The sequence below is a fragment of the Panthera onca genome, chromosome A2 (genome assembly GCF_046562875.1).
Source record: "Panthera onca isolate mPanOnc1 chromosome A2, mPanOnc1 haplotype 2, whole genome shotgun sequence".
NCBI lineage: Eukaryota > Metazoa > Chordata > Mammalia > Carnivora > Felidae > Panthera > Panthera onca.
Genome location: NC_138340.1, coordinates 102,688,029 through 102,701,908, shown reverse-complemented (window position 1 = coordinate 102,701,908; position 13,880 = coordinate 102,688,029).

The following is a 13,880-nucleotide window of genomic DNA, read 5'->3' as shown; positions in this document are numbered from 1 at the left end:
ACCGGATGATACTACACAAGGCCATATAAAACATACATTTATGTTATTCCTGTTGTAATTAATTAAAAAAAACCCACAAGCTTTACTAGGGAAAATGAGTTCTACAGGAGTATAATTTGCAAAAGTCACAAAACTGTGAATGGCCATTAATTATTGAAAATGGAAAGCAAGTTTTACAATCAGATAGGACTAACAACATCCAAATAAATCTCCAAATCTAAAATTCTTGATTCTGCTATGGTCCAGTTATCATCATTCATAAACCAGCTTCTCTACCTACTGCATTGTAAACCATCAAATGGAATCTTTCTGTCTAAACAGAACCTTCTATCTGTGAATATTAATATGCAATTCACAGGAGAGCATCTGGTTTATATCTGAGATAATAATTATCTTTTTGTGACACATTTATGAGTTTTCCTTTCATTAATTTTTATCTTAGAAGTTTTCATTGTTCTGGTAGTCTACTTTTAGAACAAACACCTGCTTTTTACAACTCTTAGCTGAATTCCTCAAGATTTTATGCTGAAAACATCTGACGATTCTATATAAGATTTTTGAGCCTTTGTTATTCCAGCTGAAACTGTCCTATCTTCCCTTTGTTTCCAACTCTTTCATAAAAATATAAATCTGTAAGTGATTTTGAATGAATGGTGAATCAAGAATTTGCTTTTTTTCTATACGAGCAATCTTCTCCAATTGGCTTTTGTCCCATAAAGTGCAAATGATTTAGACTTACTATGAAAATATTTCTGAAACCTCTTTCAGTTCATCCCATTTTGCACTGAGATCTTCTATAGTGCTGCTGATCATGCTATAAGCAAGTGACTCCTAACACTAGAAACACATTATTACTCTTATTTATTATTTTTTTTTATTATTACCACCATCATTTTAGTCTACCATCTATTTTGTATGTCAGGTAAAGTGTAAAATGTGAAACTAATTTTGTACTCAGAAAAAATGATATATTGCCCAGTATACTGAGAACCTATCTAGTCTCTTACCTATTATGAGATGTCTACAGAGATATCATTACATTTCTAGAACTCACAGAACTTCAATTATTTCCATATTATACAATGTCTGACATACAGAGGCAAGAGTTTCTGCTATATTATTTACTAAAAAATACCTTTCTGAACATCTTGTATGTATACGCATAGACTATTAAGTCTTAGGAAAGGTAGCATTACTTTTACACAGCTTACAATTATTTATGTAGAGCAAGACATGGAAATAGAAAAAGTTAATGTATGATTATTATAAATAATATCACCTAGTTATGTAAAATTAATTGCCAGATAAGAATTTTAGGCCATTAGTATAACTAAAGAAGAGGTTATTTAGTGCAGTGTATGGTATATACTACAGTAAGAACTTCAAATTTTACTGAGTGAATTGAGAAAACCTTTGAAAATTTTAAGCAGCTTTGTGCCATGACCTGACTTGCTCTTTAAAAAAAAAAATCACTGTCATTTCAATTAAGGCAATTGCACCATTCCAAATGCTCTGTTAAAAAAACTCAAAGTCATCTTAGGCTCCTCTCTTTCTCTTAAGCCCTACATCCAATTGTTCAAAAAATTCTCTTAGTAGGTTCTCCTTAAAAAAAGATATCAAGGATCAAAATATTGTTCATCATCTCCATTGTTACTACTCAGATTCCAACCATAAAAATCTCCTAACCTGAAATATTTCAATAGTTATCAAATTGGTGTCCTTACTTTTTGAAGGTGTTCTTCTTGAGGTTATGTTTGATTGTTAGGTTCTGCCCTTTAAGTTCATTTCGGAAGGATTGGGAATATTCAAATACTCTGTCACTACCATTATCTTGGCCCAAGCAAAATGCATTCTTGTTTTTCTTGATCCTACCCTATAAGTTTTCATCTTCACCACTGAAATAGATCATGGTCAAGGCAAACAATGCCTTGTATTTTGCCAAGCAATATTTTCAACAATTAGACCTGTTCTGAATTGGCCTATAGGACATAGTTGACCACTCGGTCCTTCATAAAATACCTTTCTCAACTTCACTTGCAAGGTACCACCTTACCTTTCTTGGGTGCTTTACTTGTTGGATAGACTACCTCTCCTAAGACTCTTTTACTTGTTGTTCTCTTTTTCTGAGTTCTGAATGTTTGGGTGTTCTGGAAATCTATCTTGAGAGTTGGCATTTTCTTAACTTAATACTTCCTAAAGTATATGTACCTAATCTCATGACTTTAAATAGCCTTATTAAACTGACAACCCTAAATTTTCAGCTTTAGCTTTTCCTTGTATATCCAATTAACTACTTCCAAAAAGATCCCCTGATTTCTGTCTACAGATGAACTCCTTTAGTCTACTGTGTCTCAGTAAATATCAACTCCATTCTTCCTCTTGTTCATGCAGATTAACTTGTTATCTTTAACTTCTTTTTTTATTTCCTATTCCATATAAATTCCATTAACATATTTTATTGGTTGTAAATCCAAATTATATCCAAAATGTTATCATTTTCCACCACCTCCACCTCCAAACCCTGGGTAAAACTCAAGATACTCTTATACTCTAGTCTATATATAGTCTAGTCTATATATAGTCTAGTCTATAACTCCTCCCTTTAAAACACCTCAATATTTTCTCACCCAGTGAAAAACCCAAAGACAGCATGAGTTCCCCATCCCCAGATGAAATGGTTCCCTCCTGCCTCTCTGACTTCATCTTATACAACATGTTCCCTTGGTCCTATGTTTCAGTCATTAAGGTTCCCTAGTGTCCTTAGATACATCAAGGGCATTCTTCTATTTCTAGACTTTTGTATTTGTTCTACCACCTTCTAGAGTATGTTTTCCCCTTAAAGTCTTCAATGCTTAGTCTCCTACTCTTTTAGTCTTCTACTAAAATATTAACGTTAAAGAAATCTTCAGTGGCCACCCTATAAAAATGAACACTCCCCTGACCTGGAACTCTTTAATCTTTCTGACTCCTGACTGCTCCTGTATTCTTTTCTTTTCTTTCCTTTCCTTTCTTTTAATTTTATTTAAACTCTAGTTAGTTAACATATAGTATAAAATTCGTTTCAGGAATAGATTTTGGTGATTCATAACTTACATATAATACCCAGTGCTCAACACAAGTATCCTTAATACCCATCACTCATTTAACCATCCCCTGCTCACCTCCCCCCCATCAACCCTCATTTTATCCTCTATAGTTATGAATCTCTTATGGATTGCTTCCCTCTCTTTTTTTTTCCTTCCTTAATGTTCGTCTGTTTTGTTTCTTAAATTCCACATATGAATGAAATCATTTGTCTTTCTCTAATTTATTTTGCTTAGCATAGTACACTCTAGTTCCATTCTTGCCATTGCAAATGTCAAGATTTCATTCTTTTTGATGGGTAATATTTTAATATATATATTATATATATAATTTATATAATGTAATATATTATATATATGAATATATATGAATATATATGAATATGAATATATATCTTCATATATATGAAGAAGATGTGGTATATATATACACATATACATATATGTGTGTGTGTATATATATATATATATATATATATATATGAAGATGATGTGGTATATACCACATGTGGTATATACCATGATGTGATATATATATATATATATATATATATATATATATATATATATACACATACATACCGCATCTTCTTCATCCATTCATCAGTGGATGGAAATATGGGCTCTCTTCATAGTTTTGCTACTGTTGATAATGCTACTATAAACATTCGGTGCATGTGCTCCTTCTATCCTTTGGGTAAATACCTAGTAGTGCAATTGCTGGGTTGTAGGGTAGTTCTATTTTTTTAACTTTTTGAGGAAATTCCACACTGTTTTCCAGAGTGGCTGCATTAGTTTGCATTCCCACAAGCAGTGTAAGAGGATTCCCCTTTCTCCAAATCCTCACCAACATCTGTTGTTTCCTGTGTTGTTAATTTTAGCCATTCTGACAGGTGTAAGGTGCTATCTCATCCTGGTTTTGATTTGTATTTCCCTGATGATGAGTGATGAGTATCTTTTCATGTGTCTGTTGGCCATCTGGATGTCTTCTTTGGAAAAATGTATATTCATGACTTCTGCTAACTTCTTAACTGGATTTTTTTTTGGTGTTGAGTTTGATCATTTCTTTATAGATTATGCCTTTAAAAAAGATATACTTGGGGTGCCTGGGTGGCTCAGTTGGTTAAGCCTCTGACTCCTGGTTTTGGCTCAGGTAATGATCTCATGGTTTGTGAGATTGAGTCCTGCATTGGGACTCTGTGCTTCCAGCTTATGATTCTTTCTCTCCCTCTCTCTCCCTGTCCCTCCCTGGCTCTCTCTTTCTCTCTCTCTCTCTCTCTCTCTCTCTCTCTCTCTCTCTCTCTATCTCAAAATAAATAAACATTAAAATAATAAAATAAAGATATACTTAGCACCGATTAAAGGTGAGACATTGGTGTGTTTATGTTTACTTTTTGACTCCTCAATTATTTTGTATGATTCACTGATACTGATACTTTTCTGCTTTGTCTAGTACAATATTCCCAGTGCCTAGAACATTTCCTACTCAATGGAAGATGCTTAAGAGATATCTGTTGATGAATATATCTCAACACTCACATTTAATAAATCTTATCTTTACAACAGATTTTCTTCAGGTCCAGTTTTAATAAAATGTTAAACCATCATTGTCTTTCCTAACTCAAGTAGAGGTGGTGGCCTTTTGCCTCTCCACCTGGGTGGAACAGAAATAGTGGAAGGAGTCATGTTGATGATTCCTTCTCTGCATTAGGCATACAAATGTACACAAAAACTGTAGATGTAAGGGGAAGATAATGGGAAAGAGGAAGCTGGAGAAAGAAATCTATTATATCTGTGTATGAACTCTTTGCTTAAGAAGTCCATTCATGAAAGCAACTGATAGGTTCGTGTGTGTGTGTGTGTGTGTGTGTGTGTGTGTGTGTGTTATGTGCAGACACACACACACACACATATATAAAGAAGAAACAAGTGGAAATATTTAGAACTACACATACGACAACCAAAATAAAAGTCACATTTGATAGGCTCAGTAGCAAAATCCAGATGACAGAGGGAAAATCAGTTAACTCAAAAGCAAAGCAATAGAATTATCTAAGTTGGACCACAGAGAGAAAATAAATTGAGATAAATTGAACCGAATTCCAGGGACTTGTGAGACACTAACATAGGTGTAACATATATGTTATCAGAATTGCAATAGGAGAGGAGAAAAAATATGGAGCCAAAAATTTTTTTGATAAATAATGGCTAAAAACTTCTAATTCATAAAAGACACAAACCTACAGATTCAGGAAGCTCAGCAAATCCCAAACAGGATAAATCAAGAAAAATCCATGAGCAGACACATCATCACATTTTGAAAACTAAAGCAAAAGACAAAAGTGTAGCATTCAGAGATGCAATGGGCTAACTGAAGAAGAATAGAAAATTGAATGACAGTGGATTTTCCATCAGGGATTATGGAGGTCAGAATGTTGCACATATTTCAACTACTAAAAGAAAATAACTGTCAACCTAGAATTATACAACTAGTGAAAATATCCATCATGAATGAAGTTTAGATAAAGGCATTCTGAGAAGAAAGAAAACTAAAAGATTTTGTTGCCAGCAGATCTGCTCAGGCAATATAAAGTTCTCACAGTGAGGAAATAAGACAAGAAGAAAACGTAAAATATCAGAATTTAAAAAGAGCAATGGAAAGGGAATTCACATAAGTAGGGAAAATGGGAAATAACCTAAATGTCCATTAACTGGACTATCATAAAATACATAATAGAATATTATGCTGCTCTTAAAAATAAGAATAATGATTAAAAAAGACATCCACTACTAAGTATTACAACTCATTACAGTGCTAGGGTGATCAAACTTTATGGCATTGACAGAGTAGTGTAAAAACTATTCAGTAGAATAAAATGGAGAGTACAGAAATTCATCAAAGTTAATATGAAGAATTCATACATGATAGATGCTTAATTTAAACCAATGGATGCTTTGTTTTAAATGGTGCTGATGTAATTGAATATAAATTCAGAAGAAATTACATAATATCATGTAAAATGCCATATAAAAATAAGTTACAGATGGAAGAGATTTTATACTTATACATAAACATTAATAATATATATCTTTTAGATATTTATTAGATATCCAACAGAGATACAGTAATATTCAATAAATAATAGGTATGTAATAAAATAAGTAAAAAGAAAATGATTTATAAGAAAATACATTTGGAATCTCATAAGTATCAGTCCTTGCCTAAAGCAAGTATGGAAGTTCAGATACCATAAAAGAAAATGCTGAAAAAATTTGCCACATAAAATAAAAATTTTCTATGGCAAAATTCACCCTAGGAAAAAAATCAAAGACTGAGGAAAATATTGTCAATATATATGATAGTAAAATTGTTGGCACCTTAAGCATAAAAGTGACAATAAAAAAAGCCATTTACTTAAGCAGTGTTTGAATGTAAAAATTTTATAAATACCTACACGTAAATCAATAGGGCAATGGTTGAATGATTTATGCTATACATATGGTATCACATGCTATGGAAGATATTAAAGGTGGAGTGCAGTCTATAAGTATGTCCCCCAAAGAGAAAGGGACATGACAGAAAGTGAAAAACAAGTTTTAGGCTATATATTATTTTATAAAAATAAATAGAATAAAAATAAAACATTACATAGGATGTTGAGGTTACTTTTTGTTTGCATTTTCAATTTTATTTTAATTTTAGTTTCTTATTTTATTATTACCATTATACCTGTACAAATTTAAATACAACATGCAAGTAAGATGCTTGATATCAGAAGTGGTTGTTAGAATTTTTACATTATTTCTTCAGACCTAAAACAGTGTAAAACACCAACTTTCTATAGAGGAAAACCTTTCTCAAACTGACTACTTATCTTCACTCACTGGGTACCATATTTAACAATGCTCTAATTAATACACTTGCTTGCTAGTCAGGAGATGTGGATTCCATTTCTGCTCTTACCACTCTGCTTTAGCCATGACACTGACCACAAGAGTCATTCTGTCCAAGAATATTCACCACCCCTGTCTGACAGACAAAATGAGTGAGGAGATGCCATGGTGTCTGAAAAACTAAAGTCAGCCTTTTCCCAGAGGTGTCACCATAAACATGGAGTTATCTTCAGCTTTTCTCATTTTTACACCATAAATGCTGTCTTTCAACCTGACCTCAAATTCTAAAGTTATTATATATATTGCTGCTCTTCTAAAAAGCCAAAGGATCTTAAGATGCTTATAAAGAAAAAGAAGACATCAGCTGCAAGCATATTTGAAGTTAATAAAATATAGCTTTAAAAACTATAGTCATGTTTCCAATGTGATCTAAATTTATAGGATCCTCCTTCCCCTATAGAAAATAATAGTATGAAAAAGTAGATGAACACTCCTTGCTGGATATCTTTTCCACCTGAAAAATAAGAACACTTTTTTCAAGAAATATATACCATTACAAAATACAATACAATACAGTGAATAAAATCTATGAAATAAAGAGTAAAAGTGAGTAAAGAAAGTTAAAAAAAAGAGTAAAGTGTAAAAAACAAACAAACAAAAGATATTCCAGAGCTATGAAAGGAACTTAATGATACACCTAACTATTACAGAATAAATAAAATACATTTAAAAAGAACAAGCCATACAGAGAAAGACAGATACCATATGGTTTCACTCTTATGTGGATCCTGAGAAACATAACAGAAACCCATGGGGGAGGGGAAGGAAAAAAAAAAAAAAAAAAAAAAAAAAGAGGTTAGAGTGGGAGAGAGCCAAAGCATAAGAGACTGTTAAAAACTGAGAACAAACTGAGGGTTGATGGGGGGTGGGAGGGAGGGCAGGGTGGGAGGGAGGGCAGGGTGGGTGATGGGTATTGAGGAGGGCACCTTTTGGGATGAGCACTGGGTGTTGTATGGAAACCAATTTGACAGTAAATTTCATATATTAAAAAATAAAAAAATAAAATAAAATAAAAATAAAAAGAACAAGAAATAGAATATAAACAGCAAAATGTGCCAACTGCATTCAATATTAAAAGGTGACTAAAATCCCTTAAGGGAGGATGTTTAGCCCCTCAAAATATGATCTTCAGCTAAACTGCCCTGCGTGCATACATATATTTTTAAATGTTATTCAATGTCCACAGAATCAAAAATTTAACAACCAAAAGTGAGAGCAAAAGCAACTACTACAACTTGTGGCTGAAATCTAACCAACTACGACATTTATCAAAATAAGAAGCTCAGGAATGAAGAAAGTATACTATAAAAGAAATTGTATTTAACATTGAGTGTACAAAGATGCATAATGGGGCTAAACAGCTGTTGTAGTTCCAGAGACGAAACAATGCATTATTTAAAAATGACAGAAATCCTACAATATGTAAAACTATTAATATAAACATGGTTGACTGCAATAAAACTAAAAACGCCCATAAACGAAATTCTGGACAGCGCTATTGTGTCTGTTGCTGAGGTCATAATATATATTATGCCCTGCCTGGTTACAAAGGCGGAGAGAGGTTAACATATAAAGGCCTGTTAAGAGTACTAATTCCCCCATATTTTGGCAACAGTCAATATATTGTTACTGTTGCTTTTCTAAAGCTAACAAATAATGAAATAGAGATTTAAGTGTGTTGTTTAAAGCACTAAAAGAAACCATCAGAAGAGAAAACAATTTCTACATTCTCCAAATTCCCTTAAGAGGAGATAAAAAATTGAGGTCTACTAATACAAGATAAATACAAAAGCAAAAAAAAAACAGAAACAAAAACAGGTATATATAGGCACATATATCTCCCATGTCACTTCCACGTCTTGGCAAAGGTTTCATAACATTATGCAACGTGCATCTTGTTTCCACTCAAATAAAGCCTCTGGCAGTATTTTATTTAAAAACTAACAAATGTACCTTGATTTTACAATAGCATAGATATACTGGTGAGAAAATTATATTCCTCCAAAATTATATAACATCTTAAAAGTCTGGCTGTAGGCCTTCTTTGGAACTGTTGTTTCATTTAATGTATCTTCAAGTGAGAGTTTAGTGTTCCAGATAGAAACATAAAATCCAGCATAAACAGACACCAATAGCCTTTTGTTTATTTTTCTATAAAACTCATACAACTGGAGCTTGCACAATTATCATCACAAGCTGTCAGCTTTCAAAACACTTTATACTCCCACAGTTTTAGGGAAGCAATGGCTTTATGTTAAGTGGTTTTGTAAATATTACAAATATATTTGTAAACACTTAGAAAATATACATAAAATAGCAAAAATCATACTCTTGAAATTATAAATGCAATTTTGAGGGTCTTTCTTATCTCCATGATAGTTTGAAAAGTGAGTTTGGGTTTAGAAAGTCTCTCATTAAAAATACCAGTCATATATTTTAATATAAAAGGTACTAAAGTTACTATGAGTTTTTATTTATTCACATTACATGTAAAGTAGAGAGAATCATTTGAATCAGTTAAATAACTAGTAACTATCTGGTAGTTGAAGCACAGACTGATTATATTAAATTGGAAACATCTAAGCTTCTTTCAGTTTGTGTCACAACTTGTTTGTTTAATTGGCTGAAAACATTAAGAAGGTCTGATTAAATCCAACTTCATTGCATGTATGGAGAAATTCTAACCTTGAGTCAGGAGTATTTTGCATAGATTCCTATCTCAATGGACAAGAGGAGTAATAAGAAAATTTGTCATTTATTTAATATTTATTCATCAATATAGAATTTAAGGTTTCTTGTGGGATTCTGCTGGAATTAACACCTACTGTGAATTATGATTTCTTAAGTAATTTGCATAAAATATGAAGTGATTCTCTGAGAAATCACTCGTATCTTATAAGACAGTCAAGTATTACCATTTCATTTAAGATGATAAGATATAGAGCTCAAGTAATATGTCCAAAGTCAGTAATTTTGTAAATGGGGAACAAGAGTTTGCAAAAAAAAAAAAATCTGAAAGCACATGGATCCTTTATGTTAACACTGGGAATCATAACAGCATATCAGCTTAGATATTGCATATAGTCAAGTGGTATAAAGACTTCTGGAAGTCTAATATATGTCAAATCTGTAACCATTAAAGCAGGAAAAGAAACAACACTTAGCTTCTTGCCTCCCGTTTGTTATCCCATCTTAAATGATTCAGCACTGCAGCAGGTGTATAGGTTGTTATCCAGAGTAACCTTCATATACACAGCACACATTCTGCACATCCCAGACATGATGACCCTAGCAATCCTTGATGAATTATTCTTATTCAAATTTCTTTATATTCAATATTCTTCAGTGTCTTCCTTTCAGTGGTTGAGGTATTTCCATTGTTGAAATGCATACACAAACACATGGAAAACCTCAGGAAGACATTTGAAATGCTTTTAGGGAAGGTGTTGCATCACTGCTATGGACCGTCATCCTCACTTTTGATTGGTCACTAACTCACTCATACGTTTTTCCAAAATTTGGCTCAACTGAAAAAATAAGTTGAATCAATTTATCATTTTGTGGAGTAAGATCTACATTAGTAAGTTTTTTTTAATTTTTTTTTAATGTTTATTTATTTTGAGAGAGAGAAAGAGGTCATGATCTGCAGAGGGGCAGAGAGAGGGAGACACAGAATCTGAAGCAGGCTCCAGGCTCTGAGCTGTCAGCACAGAGCCTAGAGTAGGGCTCAAACCCATGAACCGTGATATCATGACCTGAGTCAAAGTTGGACACTTAACCGACTGAACTACGCTGGTGCCCCGTTTAAGTTTAATTATACATTGAAAATCAATTCCCTTCTTTTTGGAGGCTCTTCCAAAGTTCAAATAAATGGTAATCATATATAATTTAATGTAAAGTGTTTGTATTTTTTTGTTATTGTTGGCATTTCTAAGTTCAAAACACCTGGAAGTGGGCATACATATGGGGCCTAAACCCACCTACTGAAAGAGATACTCATATTTCATACTCCAAAACCTAAGAGGAAAACCTTTCCTCTGGCTATTTTCTTTTGTCTCTTTTTCCTCTGGAAATTATTGCATCACTAACAGAAACAAGGGAAAGACCATTTTGACAGAGCTGGTAAGTCTACTCTTACATTTCACATTGTGCCTTAGTTTGTTTTGTCATTAACTCAACTTGGGTGACTCAGCTTCATTTGAAAGGAATTAAATAAAGGAATAAATGTCATGTACTCCTCCACAGGGCCATTATTTTCACCTTGCAGATATTTCCTGAATATCTCTTTCCTTTAAAACAATTTAACTTTAAAAGTTCTCATAGAAATTATGTATCCATCATCATGGACTCTGAGATGCAAAAATCACTGGGAAGGGTTACTTGACTCCTTTTCCAAAGTTCATTTTAGGTAATAAAGTGGGGGGATTTGTTCTACACCTTAGCCTTGTGCTACAATTGTGTGGTGGCTTTATCCTGAGTGCAATCAGATATTAGACTCTAACGATACACACTGCATTTATTAAATATGTAAACTGATGCTATACAAAATGATTTCCTGTTTTGCACAAGTGAGTAAGAATTATTATCAAAGGAAACTGGATGTATTGAAAGAAGCAAAAATGGTTAGAATGTTCAAATGAGCCCAAATGTAAAATATTTTACGTATCTGGGGGTTTTTTTGTATTATTCCTAGAAATTTTCCCCTCAAGTCACAAAAGAGTAGCCAAGAGCACAAAAGTATTTATTTTCTTTAGCAAAAAACAAAAACAAAAACAAAAAAAAAGTATATACTCAGCAATGCATCATTTCTGTTATTGTATATACAAAATATCAGTCTTCAGGAAACTATAAGAAAACTTTGAAAGCCTTTAAAATTGGCTATTTATGACAAGGGATTAAAAACTGTCATCACCAGATTGCAATTTTCTACTAAACCATTTTAGTTCAACCATTCAAGTCCTTTTTTAGTAATGTAAGAATTGTTTAATACTAGATTACACTGTAAATCCATTTGGGGCAGTAAGTAGACTACAGGTCTCAAAAAGCAATATCTCAATTGTCAAGAACAACTCTACCTGATTACTAGAGGACATTGTATTTAATCTTCTATCAGAGGTAATTCTTTATTTTACTTGCATTCCCAATTTACTACTTACATATTCTCATTTCATTGATAAGGTTGTATTCATCTGCAGGGTTCTTAGGACTGTATTGTGACTTGGGACTGTACTTGCAAAATCTTAGCAATTAACTGACTGTACAGGTGTCTGCATGTGTGTGTGTGTATGTGCGTGTGTGTCTAAGAGAAAGAAAGGAGGATGGAGAGAGCATGTACAAAAGTAGTGGTTTTTTTATTTACCTGAATTTTTATTTTTGTATTTTTATTTTTTAAGTTTATTTATTTATTTTGAGAGAGAGAGAGGGAGAAAGCAAAAATAGGGAAGGGGTAGAGAGAGGGAGAGATAGAGAATCCCAAGCAGGCTTCGTGCTGTCAGCTTGCAGCCCAACACAGAGCTCCAACTCACGAACCCTGAGATCATGACCTGAGCCAAAATCGAGAGTCTGATGCTCAACTGATTGAACCACGCAGGCACCTCTATTTATGTGAATTTTTAAAGACATTGAGTTAGATCTTAAAGAATTTAGGAACACTAACAGAAGATTAACTTTGTTTATTATTGACATTTCATCAGCTTGTTATATTTCCTTTGCTATTATGGATATGTTAAAAAACAGATTTCATATTTCAACCAATGCTTTCTGCAAGCATAATGTTATTGTTCATTTTGCAAAAAGACCCATGCCTGCTGTGCTACAATAGCACCACGTGGTGACCAACTCCTCCTTATGAACAACCCCAGGCCTTACAGCCTTTGGAATACAAGCCAAGTTCTAGGTCAATGATCTCCTGTTGCTTTATTCTGATCTTGCTGGTACTGACTTCATTTCTAACTAGGCAAGTGTCATTCAAAAACAACAACAAAGTCCTTGTCTAGAATATTGAACACAGATGAGTCTTGTTGTATGTGTCTTTTTAAAAAAGTTATCAGACCCTTCACCTTTTGTTATTTAGAGTCTGATTTTCACATCAGTTTAGAGTAGTTTATGTTACACACACACACACTAGCAGATTCTCATGTATGTTGCAAATGCATAATTTTAAAGCTGGATGGCATAAATGTATTTTAGACAGATAATATGTTCCAACTTTTTGATATACCCTCACATAAGACAGAAAAGTGCAAATGAAAATGTAAAAGACCACTAGACATAGTATCAAAAATGAAAAACTACGTTGAAGCATTGTCCAGACTGAAAATAACACATGCAACAGAGAACGTCAATATGTTAAGTAAAATTAGAACTGTGCCTTCTGATCACTATGTCAAGCTGATTATAAAAGCTGAATATGTATTTCAACTGAATACATAAAAGTTTAATATTTAGAAAATGTTTCCTATATAAGATTTTTCTTATTTTCTGTATGGAAACAGAGAAAATAGCAAGTATAAAATAAATCCATATTGGTAGAAAGAACTTCTTTTTGTTTACCTGCAAGAAAGTAAATTTGAGGAGGAAAAAATACCATGAGTGATGAAAGTAACTTATTTGTGCACCCAGTTTTCAAAACTGTTTATTTCCTATCAAGATATTATGTGACTTCTTCATTGATATTCTTTATGTAAAATTAAACATATACCTTTAATTCAACCAAATCTAAAGACTAAAAAGTTTTAGACAAGCTGGTTTTCTTAAATTGCAAAGAATATAGATTATGAAAATGGAAAGATATTTTATATAGAAGATCATGCTAATAACATTAACCAAATTATTCCTTATAAA